At 46.0% G+C, this 13,620-nt stretch overlaps 1 protein-coding gene across 14 annotated transcripts in view; it reads right to left on the reverse strand.

Moving 5' to 3' along the window:
- INPP4A (inositol polyphosphate-4-phosphatase type I A) overlaps positions 1–13,620 on the reverse strand; it is a 122,921-nt gene that overhangs the window by 74,688 nt on the left and 34,613 nt on the right. The window lies entirely within an intron of this gene.

Raw genomic sequence — 13,620 nt, forward strand, 5'->3', positions numbered from 1 at the left:
CACTGTTCAAAAAGGGATCTACATCAGCACTATCATTAATGTCAACTCCTTTGAAGGTGGTAACTGGAGATGGAAAACTTCTGCTCGAGAGCTCAATGTCTTCCTAAATCAGACTTTTTGGTCAAGTGGCTTGATTCAGAATATAGGTAAATATGAAACACAGCAAAAGAAGTCTGAATATGTGGAATCTTTGTTTAGGCCTAAAGTAATTGATAATCCACAATAACAAAATGTTGCTATGAGGTCCTTTTGCCTTTTATTTCATTGTTATAATTTCCTAATTTTAAGTAAATCTTCATTATTTGATTTTAATAATTTTAATTTACACCTACAAAACTATATCACTATTTCTATTGTCTAAATTCCAGTGATACAGAACTCTTAAAAATTATCTTTTGGTGTTTTATAAAATCAAGTTTTAAATGACAAAGACAAAGTTAAATGTGTATGTTTTTCAAACCAAAACAAAAGCCAAAATCAACAACCACAAAAGGAAATAAGAAGACCACTTGGTAAGTGCCTTCAGTGCCAGGTCTATTAGCAAATACCTACCCCCAGGGCCACCTTCTGCCTTCACCGGCCCTCCCAGGCGGCTCACCTAAGTGTGCAGTGGAGAGACTGCTCAGAGTTGCCAGAACCAGCGTCCCTTTCTGTCACTGTGGCCTTGCTCCACAGCAGTGGTTCTCAACCTTCCTAATGCCTCGACCCTTTAATACAGTTCCTCATGTTGTGGTGACCCCCAATTTCATTGTTACAAATTGAACATAATTAAAGCATAGTGATTCATCACAAAAACAATATGTAATTATATATGTGTTTTCCGATGGTCTTAGGCGACCCCTGTGAAAGGTTTGTTTGACCCCAAAGGGGTTGCGACCCACAGGTTCAGAACCGCTGCTCCAGAGATTCCTAAGCTGGTTCGACCTTTGTTTACAAATGCTAACAATCAGATATCCAAATAATAAGAAAACATCAAAAGGTACTTCTGTCATTATTTCTTTTTCTCCAAAATTCACAGCCGAGTTCTGAAACGTAGAGAAGACACTGAGAACAAAGACCCCATGAAATATCTCCCTGTCACATATCACTATGTTAAAATTAGCACTGCCATGAGCAAGGACAGAGAAAACTAATTAAAATCTCTACTGTGCTTTCACTTTTATTTTTAACATTCTTGAAAATTGGGTAATAAAGAGATCAGGGAAAATGTGCCTTAAAAATTCATTTTTAGAACTGCTCCCATCTCCCACTAGAAGAAATTACTGGAAGCACTAAAAAGTGAAGCTAGCATGCAACAAGCCATCTGCAAGCCACCTGAGTCCCTGCCTCCTTCAGGGCAGGCTCGGATCCACCAGGTTTGGAATGCTGTTCCCATCAGCCCAACATGGGCCCCACCCAACACCCCAGGACTATCATCCAGCACCATCGCCAGGGTTCAGTGAAGACTAGGTTCTGGACAGGCAGGTGTGAACACAGATCTGTGCAAAATACCATGCAGGAGGGAGCAGGCACTAATGGATGAAGACAATGGAAGTCCTGGGTCAGTCAGAGACCCTGCACTGGGCCGGAGCTCCTAATAGCAACGCCGCTGAAAGTCCGCAGCATCTCTCAGCGAAGCCGTGCCTATGCCCAGCCCATCCATCAACCACAGACGAGAGGCAGAGAAATGGCACGGTAACAACAGATGTGGAGTCAGAGCTCTTGCTCTTGGTCTGGTTCGGATTTTAATTCAGCTATCAGATCCCGGGCAGATTACAAACTCTGGGCACTTCAGATGTGGCCCTGGGCCCGATCTGCTGTCCTACACTGTGCAGCGCCCAAGAGGTGTACACTGTGTGTCCTCTGCTCTGTCATCTGCTCCTCAATACAAAGCCTGCCCAGGCCACAGGCATTATCTTCTATTGTAACCTTTCATTCCTTTACACACACAATTCCAATGATAGTGATATATCATCCCTCTTCCTCTTTTTTATTTAATTATTTCTACACATATTACATCTATATATACTACAAACTCAAAATAAATGTTATCATTATATATACACTAGGGGCCCGGTGCACGAAATTCGTGCACTGGGTGTGTGTGTGGGGGGGGGGGGAGGGGGGAGTGTCCCTCAGCCCAGCCTGCCCCCTCTCACATACTGGGAGCCCTCAGGCGTTGACCCCCATCACCCTCCAATCGCAGGATCGGCCCCTTGCCCAGGCCTGACGCCTCGGCCAGAGGCGTAGACCCCCATCACCCTCCGATCACCTGATCGGCCCCTTGCCCAGGCCTGACGCCTCCGCCAGAGGTGTCAGGCTTGGACAGGGGACCCCCATCTCCCCCTGATCACTGGCTCTGGTCCCCACCCAGGCCTGAGGCCTCTGGCCCAGGAATCATGCCTGGGCAGGGGACCCCCATCTCCCTCTGATCGCTTGCTCCACCCCCCGCCCAAGCCTGATGCCTCTGACCCAGGCTTCAGGCCTGGGCAAGGGGACCATCATATCCCCCCAATCCCCGGCTCCGCCCCCCACCCAGGCCTGATGCCTCGGCCAGAGGAGTTGACCCTCATCACCCTCCGATCACCAATCACTGGATCGGCCCTTTGACCAGGCCTGAGGCCTCCGGCAGAGGTGTCAGGCCTGGGCGGGGGACCCCCAGCTCCCCATGGTTGCAGGCTCCGCCCCTGCCCAGGCCTAACACCTCTGGCCTAGGCATCCGGCTCGGGCAGCGGGGACCCGCAGCTGCAGCGGCCCCGCGATCGTGGGCTTCGCTTTAGGCCCAGGCAAGGGACCCCTAGCTCCCGGGACTGCCAGCTTCGACCGTGCCCAGCTCCCATCGCTGGCTCCACCCCTACTTCCTGCTATCACTGGCCAGGGCGGCAAAGGCGCCTGATTCTCCGATCATGGCTGGGGGGCAGGGCAAAGGCAGCCCTGGGGCTGCCTTTGCCCTGCCCCCCAGCTCTTAGCTCCCCCCTGTGTTTCCGATCACTGTCAGTGGCAGGGGGCTTCTTCCTGCTTTCCCTTTCGCCTCCCTGCATTGTGCCTACATATGCAAATTAACCGCCATCTTGTTGGCAGTTAACTGCCAATCTTAGTTGGCAGTTAACTGCCAATCTTAGTTGGCAGTTAACTGCCAATCATAGTTGGCAGTTAATTTGCATATAGCCCTGATTAGCCAATGAAAAGGGTATCGTCGTACGCCAATTACCATTTTTCTCTTTTATTAGATAGGATAGTGTTTTTAAAGAAGCTGAGGGAAGAGAGGAAAGTGTGCATGTATTAGTTTGTTATATTAACCTTCTCATTACCACTTCTGGTTCTCCTCATTATTTCCCGTGGATTCAAGTTACCTAATGCAGTGTAACTTCCTTATTCCAATACAGCTTTTCTCTCATTTGTCTCCTTCATGCTGCTATTGTCAAATACATTCCTTTTCTAAAGGTTATAGGTCCAACAATATAATTATATATAGGCATACCACAGATACTGCCAATTTCACAATAAAGCAAGTCACATGAACTTTCTGGTTCCCCAGTGCATATAAAAAGGATGCTTGCACTAGACTGTGGTCTATTAAGTGTGCAATAGCGTTATGTCTAAACAAAACAAGACACATATCATAATTAAAAATATTTTATTTCTAAAAAATGCTAACCATCAACTGAGCCTTTAGCAAGTCATAATCTTTTTGCTAGTGGAGTGTCTTACTTCGATATTAATGAAAACGCACTATCTGTGAAGCACAATAAAATGAGGTGTGCCAGTATATATATTATTTTACAAAACTGCTTTTTAAATCAATTAAGGAGGAGGAATGCACTTACATTATCTTTAAAAATAACGTAATTACCTTTACTGGCACTGTCTTTTCATGGACTTGAATTACCACCTGTGGTCATCTGCTTCCAGCCTGAAGAACTTCCTTCATATTTCCTATAATGGCAGGTCTGCTGACAACAAAGCCTACTTTGTCTTTTCTTTTCTTTTTTTAATTTGAGAATGTCTTTATTTTGTCTGCAACTTTGAGACACAGTTTTGCTAGATATGAGATCCTTGGTTGATGGTTTGGGGTTTTTTTGCAAGATTTTGACTATGCTATTCCACCACCTTCTGGTCCCCACTATTCCTAAAGAGAAGTCTGCTGTTAATCTTACTGGGACTTCCTGGTACAATCTCAGTCAATTTTCTTTTGCTGCTTTCTAGCTTTCCTCTTTCTCTTTCAACATTTTTTCACTATGATGGGGCTGAGTATGGACTTCTTTGTAGTTATACTACTTGGAATTTATTGTGTTTCTTGAATATATAGATCGTTTTTCATCAAATTTGGAAAGTGTTCAGCCATTATTTCTTCTAATGTTTTCCTGTTCCTTTCTCTCTGCTCTCCTCTAGTACTTGTATCATGTGTATGTTGGTGTGCTTAAGGGTATCCCACATTTCTCTGAAGTTCTGTTCATTTTCTTCATCCCCAACCCCCCATCATTTGAACTGTATAATCTCTATCACTCTATCTTCAAGTTTAGTGATTCTATCCTCTGCTAGTTGACATCTACTGTTATAACACTCTAATGAATTTTTCACTCCAGAATTTCACTTGGTTGATTTTTACTGTCTCTTTTTTTATCCTCACCCAAGAATATGTTCATTAATTTTTAGAGAGAGAGGTATGTGTTGCCTCCCATAAGCTCCCCAACCGAGGAATAACCCACAATATAGGTATGTGCCCTGACTGGGAATTGAACCTGAAACCTTTTGGTGTACTGGATGACACACCAACCAATTGAGCCACCCAGCCAGGGCACTTTCTGCTCTTTACTGATATTCTCTAATTGACCAGACACTGTCACAGTACCTGTCCTTATTTCCTTAAGCATCATGTCCTTTAGTTCTTTGAGTACACAGTTGACCACGGAACAGTGTGGGCCAGGAGTGCTGGCCCGCCCACTCCAATGCAGGCACAGATCTGAGTGTAACGTTCGACCTTCATCTGGGCCTCTGCATCCACAGGTTCAGCCCTGGATGGAAAACAGTATTTCCAACCTGCGGCCGGGAATCTGCAACTGGAAAGCCACGACTGGGAATGTGAACATACTGTTGATCATAGTTGGTTGAAGCCATGGACGCAACACATTCAGATACCAAAGGCTGGCTGTACTATTTATTGGAAAAAAAATCGACATACCAGTGGACCCGTATAGTTCACAAACCAAGGCTGTTCAAAGGTCAATTGTATTTATAATGGCTGATTTAAAATCTTTATCTGTTAAATCCAACATCTGGGCTTTCTCTCAGGCAGTTTCTGTTGCTTTTATTTTCTCCATCACACTTTCCTATTTCTTTACATGTCTTATCCTTTTATTGTGAAAATTGGACGCTTTCAATAATATATGGCAGCAGTTCTGACTACTGGTCCCCCTCCTCAGGCTTGTCTTTGATTGCTTAGTTTTTTCGGTGAATTGACTAGACTGGTTCAGTGAAGTCTATCCTCCCCCATCCCTCACCCACAGCATCCAGCTTCTAATGCTGCTCCCCGGGGGGCACTGCCTTGAAGGTGTATAATCTCCCTGGGACCACAATGGATTTATCAGGGCTCTTTTTCTCTTCCCTGATCTGTTAGGCTGCCTGCCTCTATTGTTGTCACATGAATTGTGATAGGCTCCATGAATTGCTGGTCATTGCTCTACAGTTTTTTGACAAGGCCCTGGGGCATCAACTACTGAACAACCTGATCTAATTAAATTAAGGATTTTCTGTAGGATAATTTTTTTAAAAAATATATTTTATTGATTTTTTTACAGAGAGGAAGGGAGAGAGATAGAGAGCTAGAAACATCGATGAGAGAGAAACATCGACCAACTGCCTCCTGCACACTTCCCACTGGGGATGTGCCCGCAACCCAGGTACATGCCCTTGACCGGAATCGAACCTGGGACCTTTCAGTCCGCAAGCCAACGCTCTATCCACTGAGCCAAACCAGTTTCGGCTGTAGGATAATTTTTGAGATCAATTTTTGAGGTTTGTTCTGTCCCCAGGTGGGTTCGCCTTGGCAGTCTCTCTCCCTGGCTGTCTCTAGCCTACAGTTTCAACTGTTGCTTTCATGGAGCTACCAGCTCTTGTTAGATGCTTACCACCAAAATCTCCTTGTTTTTGAGAGCACCCTTAGGTTTGATCATCCCCACACTCTGTTATGAATGAATTCAGTACCTTGGGGGAACACCTCAGAGGTTTCTGTTCTTATGGCCTACCTCTCCTCCTTGGCAAATTCTCTGAGTCACTGCTCTGGAGTCAAAATCAAGGACAAGGGCCCACATCGCTCAAAGGACAACCCTACTTTATGATGAGTCCTGGGTGGAGCAGTAGCCTTTGATCTTCTTGGCTTGACTCTTCTGAAATTGAACCTCTACCCTATGAGCAAATTGGGGTGCCAGAGGACAACTGGGGCCCTAGTTGTCTCAGCTTGGTATAGAGCCTCCACCCCATGAGTGGGGCTGGCTACATTTTCCTATAATTTAGCATCTACAACATGGAGATTGAGAGGAATGAGAAATGCTGGCAGCCTGCCCCTCCCAGGAAGAAACTTGGGGACAGGGAGCCATATCTTCTTGGCCACACCCAGGCAGGGAATAGCTTCTGTCTTATTGAGCTGGAAGGGAAGGAGTGGGTCATGACTGAAGTGCCACAGACTCTTGCTGTTGTTACTAAAATTTAGATTTTCTTGAATAAATGCTTCCTTATTTGCTGTAAACACTTGGGACATTTTAATTGTCCTATTATTTTAATTGATTGCTTTCTTAAAGCAATATTCACCAATTATTGTTGTTTTGCTGAGGAGCAGATCTGCAGAGCTCTTCTAATACTGCCATTCCAGATGTAGATCCCCAAAAAGTGTATACTTAATTTCTGACAATTGTGAGAATAAACTAGTAATCTTTTCTGTCAAAGAAGGGAGCTTAGGCAACCGCCATTTTGAAACTGCAAAGGTCACTTTTTCCTTTAAATTAGCCAATCACACAAGAATGTGAGCCTAAATTTTGACCAATCAAGAGTAAGGGACAGATGGCATGTGTCAGGGATAAAACCCTGAGAGGAATTCCCCCCTCAGTGTGCGTGCTTACCCTATGTTGGCTGCACACCCTTCTGCAGAAGTAAAGATATTTGCCTTGCTGTCTGGCTCCCGAGTATCCTTGGTGTTCTACCAGGACCCATGGTTTTGGGGCTCGCCTTCTTTCTAATAAAATCAACAACATACTATGTACAAGTTCCTTTTTGTCTAATACTCCATTTTAGGAAAACTGGCATTAACCAGCAGAATATGAGGAAACCCTCACAACAGTAACTACACCATACCTTTAAAAATACATTGTTTGTTAAAAGTCACTGCCACCTATATACATGTATTGTGATTAGCAAGTCATCTGTTAAATGTGAGGAAATGTTACCATGCATGAGAGGTGTGTGATCACAGATCAGGAGGTCAGAGTAGTAGGCGAGCCACCCATCTTTTCATAAATAAACCCCCTCAAGTAGCCCTCTTTACACATCAGGCACTCATTTCATTCTGGGCCACTCAGCTGAGAAGGTAAAAGTGTTCTCACCAACATCCAAAAGAAATGTGGTGCTCACCCTCCCCCCAAAACACAACTGGCTTAGGATAACCAGCATGGGAGAGACGGGAGTTGCTGGCATATTCCTGGAAGTCACACAGTGTTGCCCACGCCCCAAGGAAACAGCATTCCCAGAATCCAAATTAAGAAGGGAGCTGGGAATGTGAGACATCAGACAACCATCTCCACCTGATGGGCAGGGGGTTAGGGGTAGGATGGCTCCAATGCTGGCGCTGCCATGCAGGAGCTAAACACTGGACTGGATGGACTCTGGACCCTCTCAAGTCCCAGACTTGATCTATGAAATGAAATGGGGATCCTCACCAGCCTTTGAAACCCAGAGTCAGTACTTAGCAAACTGCTGATATTCTGGCCAGGGAGCTTTCAGGGAAGCAGCTGCCAAAGCAAAGACCTTATCCCAAACTTTGAAAACCCCCGCCATCTGACTGTTACTACCTCTGGAAGTGCACAAAGCTCACCTCCCACTTCCTTTTGGAAACACAACTTGGTTTTGATTAACAGGGTTTCAGCTGCGATTAGATGCAGACAGAACTTATTGTTCCTACTACTGTCTGCCTGACCCAGTTTGGGTTTTGATTTTTTTTTTCTCTCCATCACCATAATGAAATGCAGCTTCCTTTTCTTTTTCCCCACTGTAATTTTTTTTTAATTAACAAGTCAGCATTAAAACACCTCTTTTTTTCTGTGTAAACTGTTTTATTTTGTTCCAAACAGAAAGAGCCCATGTGTTATAAAACAATGATTTTGGAAAGCAAACAAACCAAAAACTTTATGTTGTGATATAAAAGACTGTTGTGACATCCAAAGGACTGAATATTTCTCCTCATAGTGATGTTTGGCCAGATGCAGGCACAACCTCTGCACCCTCACCAAGCAGTCGCCACCCGCCCACCTCACCCACTAGCAGGCCCTGGTGCCACAGATCAGTGGTGATCTAGGGCAAGGAGACATGGAGTGGAGTCCTGGTTTCAAATAGAACAAGAGAAGGAAGGCACCCCCACGAGGACGAAAAGGGGGTCAGGACAGAGCCAGACCAGGTACCCCCAGAAGTGCCTCACATTCAACCAGTGAAGCGTCAAACACCCTTCCCCAGGAGGCAGCACAGGCGCAGGGACTCCGGGTACTTCTTCAAGGCCCAACTGAGAGCCCTCATGGGACAGACACAGTGCCCCCGACATGGCCACCTTCATGTTCACGTGGGTGCCATTCTCCAAAGCCAGGCACTGCTTGCGAAACCATCTTCTCCTCTCTTTTTAGAAATTCCTCTGTGCTAAGGAATGGTCAGAGAAGAAACCAGCAGGAAACCCAGCCCTAGGAGAGGCCACACTCAACTCCGTGGCCTCCCTGTTCCCTCCTGCTCCTCCTGGGGTCTTCTCCACCTCAGCAAACAGCACTCTTCTCCAGGGGGTGGGGCCAAAAACATGGAGTCTTCCTTGCTCCCTCTCTCCCCATAGACAACCCATCAAACAAGTCCTGGTGACACACCCAGAATCAAAGCACTTCTCACCATCACCACAGCCCCCACCTAGGTCCCAGCTACTATACTTCTGAGACCTGAAGGACTTCCGGATAAACGCTATCACCCTGGGCCTTTCTAGATGGTCCATGTCACTCCATATGCACGTGGATCCTACAAAGATGTTTTTCCACACAGACGGTGCAGAAAAGGCAGCAAGATCTGGCAGTTGCACAGGGGAAGATGTAAAAACCCTGTCATGTCATCCAAGGACAAAACTCAGACCAAACAGTTAAAAATGCCCCCACACCATCTCCCAGAAACAAATATGTACCCACAGTTTTGGGGGTGGGGGGCATGTTCCTCTGCATCCTCTCAGCCTCAGGAAGTGAGGAGCAGAGTTTTCTCTGCCAAGAAGAAAACTTTAGGGATAAATTTCTCTGAGACTGAGACTGTCAAAGGCGTTCGGCACCTTGGTTCCAGCACATGGTCCAGAGTCCCTAAGACCCTAAACCACTTGGAACTGGTGGTGTCAACAGATGGAGTGTGACAGCTCAGTGTCCCCAGTGGCCACCAGTCATTCAGCATGACAGGGGCATCTCTCTTTGCCGACAATGAGGACAATAACAGGGAAAGGCTCCTGCACCTGCCCAGTTTTACCCACTAGGCTATCCAGGAGATGATGCCTAACTCCCCTGACCCTGAGGACTCTCGTGGCCCAATCCAGCATTTCCAAGTCAGCCTGCCACCAGCGCTGGACTAAGAGCCAAAGATCACATCACACACACACACACACACTTAAAAGGCAAGGATCCGCCGAAACCGGTTTGGCTCAGTGGATAGAGCGTCGGCCTGCGGACTGAAAGGTCCCAGGTTCGATTCCGGTTAAGGGCATGTACCTGGGTTGCGGGCATATCCCCAGTAGGAGATGTGCAGGAGGCAGCTGATCGATGTTTCTCTCTCATCGATGTTTCTAACTATCTCTCTCTCCCTTCCTCTCTGTAAAAAATCAATAAAATATATTAAAAAAAAAAAAAAAACAAGCACTGGTTGAATGACGACTTTGTTCCGTGTATTTAGAAAAAAAAAAAAGGCAAGGATCCAGAATCTTTAGGTTGGGGTGCAAGACTTCCATCAGTCCCCTGCACTTGTAACTTCCACTTTACCATCCTCAAAACACTCCCCTCCCCTCCCAGACTGCAGGAGCCAGCACCACCCCAACTCCTCCCCCTGAGTCCCAGCCCCAGCAACCCTCTCTCTAAGGACCTCAGGCTGCGCTTCCTGTTTACAGAGCTCATCATGTGTATAAAACTCCTCTTCCATCAGGTCCTTTTCTCAGGTTAGACTTTACGGCTTTTGACCAAGAGCCCCACAGGACTCGGGGAGCAGGTATCATTCATTCAAGACCTTCTCACTGCGTCCTCACCAGCAGCCAGTAAGAGAGTGTGTGACTGCAGAGTTGAGTGAGAGCCTGTGTGTAAGGACATCCCCAGGATAGAGACAAGCGCAGAAATAGAATGAGGTGTGCATCAGGTTTATAACCACTAAACTGTCTGTAGAGCCCAATAAGTGTACAGAACTGGTCAACAGAAAGAGATTTTCGGTTATTTCTTGCTAACATTGCTGCTTACAGGTTTTGCTCTTGTTGCTAAGTTGGATACATAGAAACTGAAATTACAGTAACTTGAACCACTTGGTGACCAAATCTCGGTCTCTAATATTATGCCCCAATAAAATGGGTTCTTCGGAGAAATGGCTGACTCTAGAGCGGGGACGGGAAATTACAAGATGATCCTGGGGCACCTTAAGTGGCAGCAAGGCAAGACGTGCTCAAAAATATAAAAATAAAAAACTCATAATAATGGGCATATGTCAAAGGGACACAGGAGCCAACTGAAAGCATTCTCTATGGAACAAAACAAAACTGGCATTGAATTATAACCTAAATTATAAAATAAATATCCCTGAGTCAATACTGATATAAATGATTGAATAAGTAAATAAATGGAGAAAACACAAATCTGCCATATTGAAGAATGCCAAGTAATTTATGTAAATACCCGCCCCTCAAAGAGGCACACCCTAACTCCCACCCCTTCCTTGTGGACCACACGTAATGACTGCCTTCCAAAGAGAACACTACAGGGAGGTGGGGAGGGTGACTTTACAGAGGACCAGCCTGACAACCACCACCTCGCCAGGCGACCAAGGTCACCTCACAGTGAAGAGTCATTCTGACAGCCTGTTCCCTGCTATGATGTGACCAGAACCCATAACCCAGTATAATCATGAGAAAAACATCAGACAAACCCAGGCATTCTACACATATGTGAACATTACTTCTCAAAATTGTCAAGGTCCTCAAAAGCAAGAAAAGCCTGAGAATCTCTCACAACCAAGAGGACCGAAGGAAATAAAACAAGTGGACATCAGATGGTACCCTGGATAGGATCCTGGGACAGAAAAAGGACATTAGATTTTTTAAAAACCACCACCACACACCTCAGGAAATCTAAGCCAAGCATGGACTTGAGTTCCTGATGCAGCATATGTACCAGGGTAACGTGAGATGTTAACAACAGGGGGGCCAGGGGTGGGGGGATACAGAGCAACCCTGTGCGATCTTTGTAACTTTTCTGTAAACCTAAAACTATTATAATATTTAAAAGTAATCTTAGCTCTGAATCAACTATTCCTTCCTTTTTTTAAGAGTAAGAATGAGCCCTGGCCAGCTTGGCTCAGCGGACAGAGCATCAGCCTGTGGACTGAAGGGTCCCAGGTTCGATTCCGGCCAAGAGCACATGCCTGGGTTGCGGGCTCGATCCCCAGTAGGGGGTGTGCAGGAGGCAGCCGATCAATGATTCTCTCTCATCATTGATGTTTCTATCTTTCTCACCTTCCCCCTTTCTCTCTGAAGTCAATAAAGAAATATATTTTTAAAAAAGAAGAATAAGAATGAAAACCTATACTTCATCTCCCCAGAGAGCACTACTCAGCTACCTCTGACCTCCGCAGGAGCCGATCAGTACACGTTGCTGGGCAGCCTGGTGTTGGCTTCAGTCTCCCCCTTGCCCACCTCCTGCTGCTGGCTGAGGTCACAGTCACAAGAGCTCCCGGTCACGGCCAGCAGACTCCTCCCAGGACAGCTCCGTCCCAGCAGAGGCCATCAGGAGTGGAGCCTGCCATGCGCCTGGCCTTCTAAGAACTGGCCTCTATCCTAGACTCCTCTGATGCTGGAATCTAGCCCTGTGACCTAAAGGCTCAGTGGTCTGGGCCTACTTTGCCCGTCCCAAACTGCAGGGCCTGTGGGCACCTCCAGGGAGCTCAGCCTGTTCTAATTCCAGTCTCACTTCTGGCTCATCTGCCACTCAATGGTTTCCACACCTTCTTAGCCCATCAAGACAAACCCTGCACACAGGTTGACGCCACAGGCCAGAAAGACTGAAGGGCATCCTCTTTCAGAACAGGACCAAGAGCAGGAAAAGAGTGGGGGAGGGGGCTGGCCTGGATAAGGAGGAGAATTTTCAAACTTCCCAGACTCTGGAGACCCAGAAAGGCTCACAGCACCTCTGCTGCTTCACTAAGCGCCCCAGGGCTCCACCTGCTCCTCAGCCCCTGGAAGAGCGCCTGCCATGGTTGGCTGTGTGGACAGTGGCAAGTCTCCCGCTAAGGCTCCTTCAACCCTTTAAACCAGCGGTTCTCAACCTGGGGGTCGCCACCCCTTTGGGGGTCGAATGCCCCTTTCACAGGGGTCGCCTAAGACCATCGGAAAACACATATATAATTACAAACTGTTTTTGTGATTAATCACTATGCTTTATGTTCAATTTGTAACAATGAAAATACATCCTGAATATCAGATATTTACATTACAATTCATAACAGCAGCAAAATTACAGTTATGAAGTAGCAACGAAAATAATTTTATGGTTGGGGGTCACCACAACATGAGGAACTGTATTAAAGGGTCGCGGCATTAGGAAGGTTGAGAACGACTGCTTTAAACCGTTCTGTTTCCAACTTAACTTTCTCACCAGGCAGCCTTCCTCCCTGATTTTAATAAGCAGTAACTCTTTCAATAAAACTTAAGTAATTTTTAGGAAGAAGAGAAATATTCAATTTAGGCGGTGCGTAAATAGCATATTTTAGTTCTTGAAATAAGGTGTTTCCAACAGATTTCTATTTCTCAATTACACATTTATCTCAAGAAAAGCGTGTTCTCATATAACAAATATCAGGATTAACCATTCAAAGGGTGATAAATGAAAAAGTTCCCAAAAGTCTTCCTGAAAAATCAAAATATTTTCAAATTAATAAGATGCTTATACTCTGAAATCAAAGTAAAGGAGCCTGTCACCAGAGGAGCTCCCCCAGTGACCCCTGAGCAACAGCTGGCTCTGATGTAGGGGACAACCAGACACTCACTGGTGGCCCTGAAGCCAGGTTACCCAGCACCCACCCTGAGGCTTCCCAGGAATCTGACCCTGCAGTCAGCCAAAGACAGTAAGCACAAAACCTTTAAAAAGAAAAATTATTACCACAGTTCCTGTACAGGAGAAT

The sequence above is a fragment of the Myotis daubentonii genome, chromosome 12, assembly GCF_963259705.1.
Source record: "Myotis daubentonii chromosome 12, mMyoDau2.1, whole genome shotgun sequence".
Lineage (NCBI taxonomy): Eukaryota > Metazoa > Chordata > Mammalia > Chiroptera > Vespertilionidae > Myotis > Myotis daubentonii.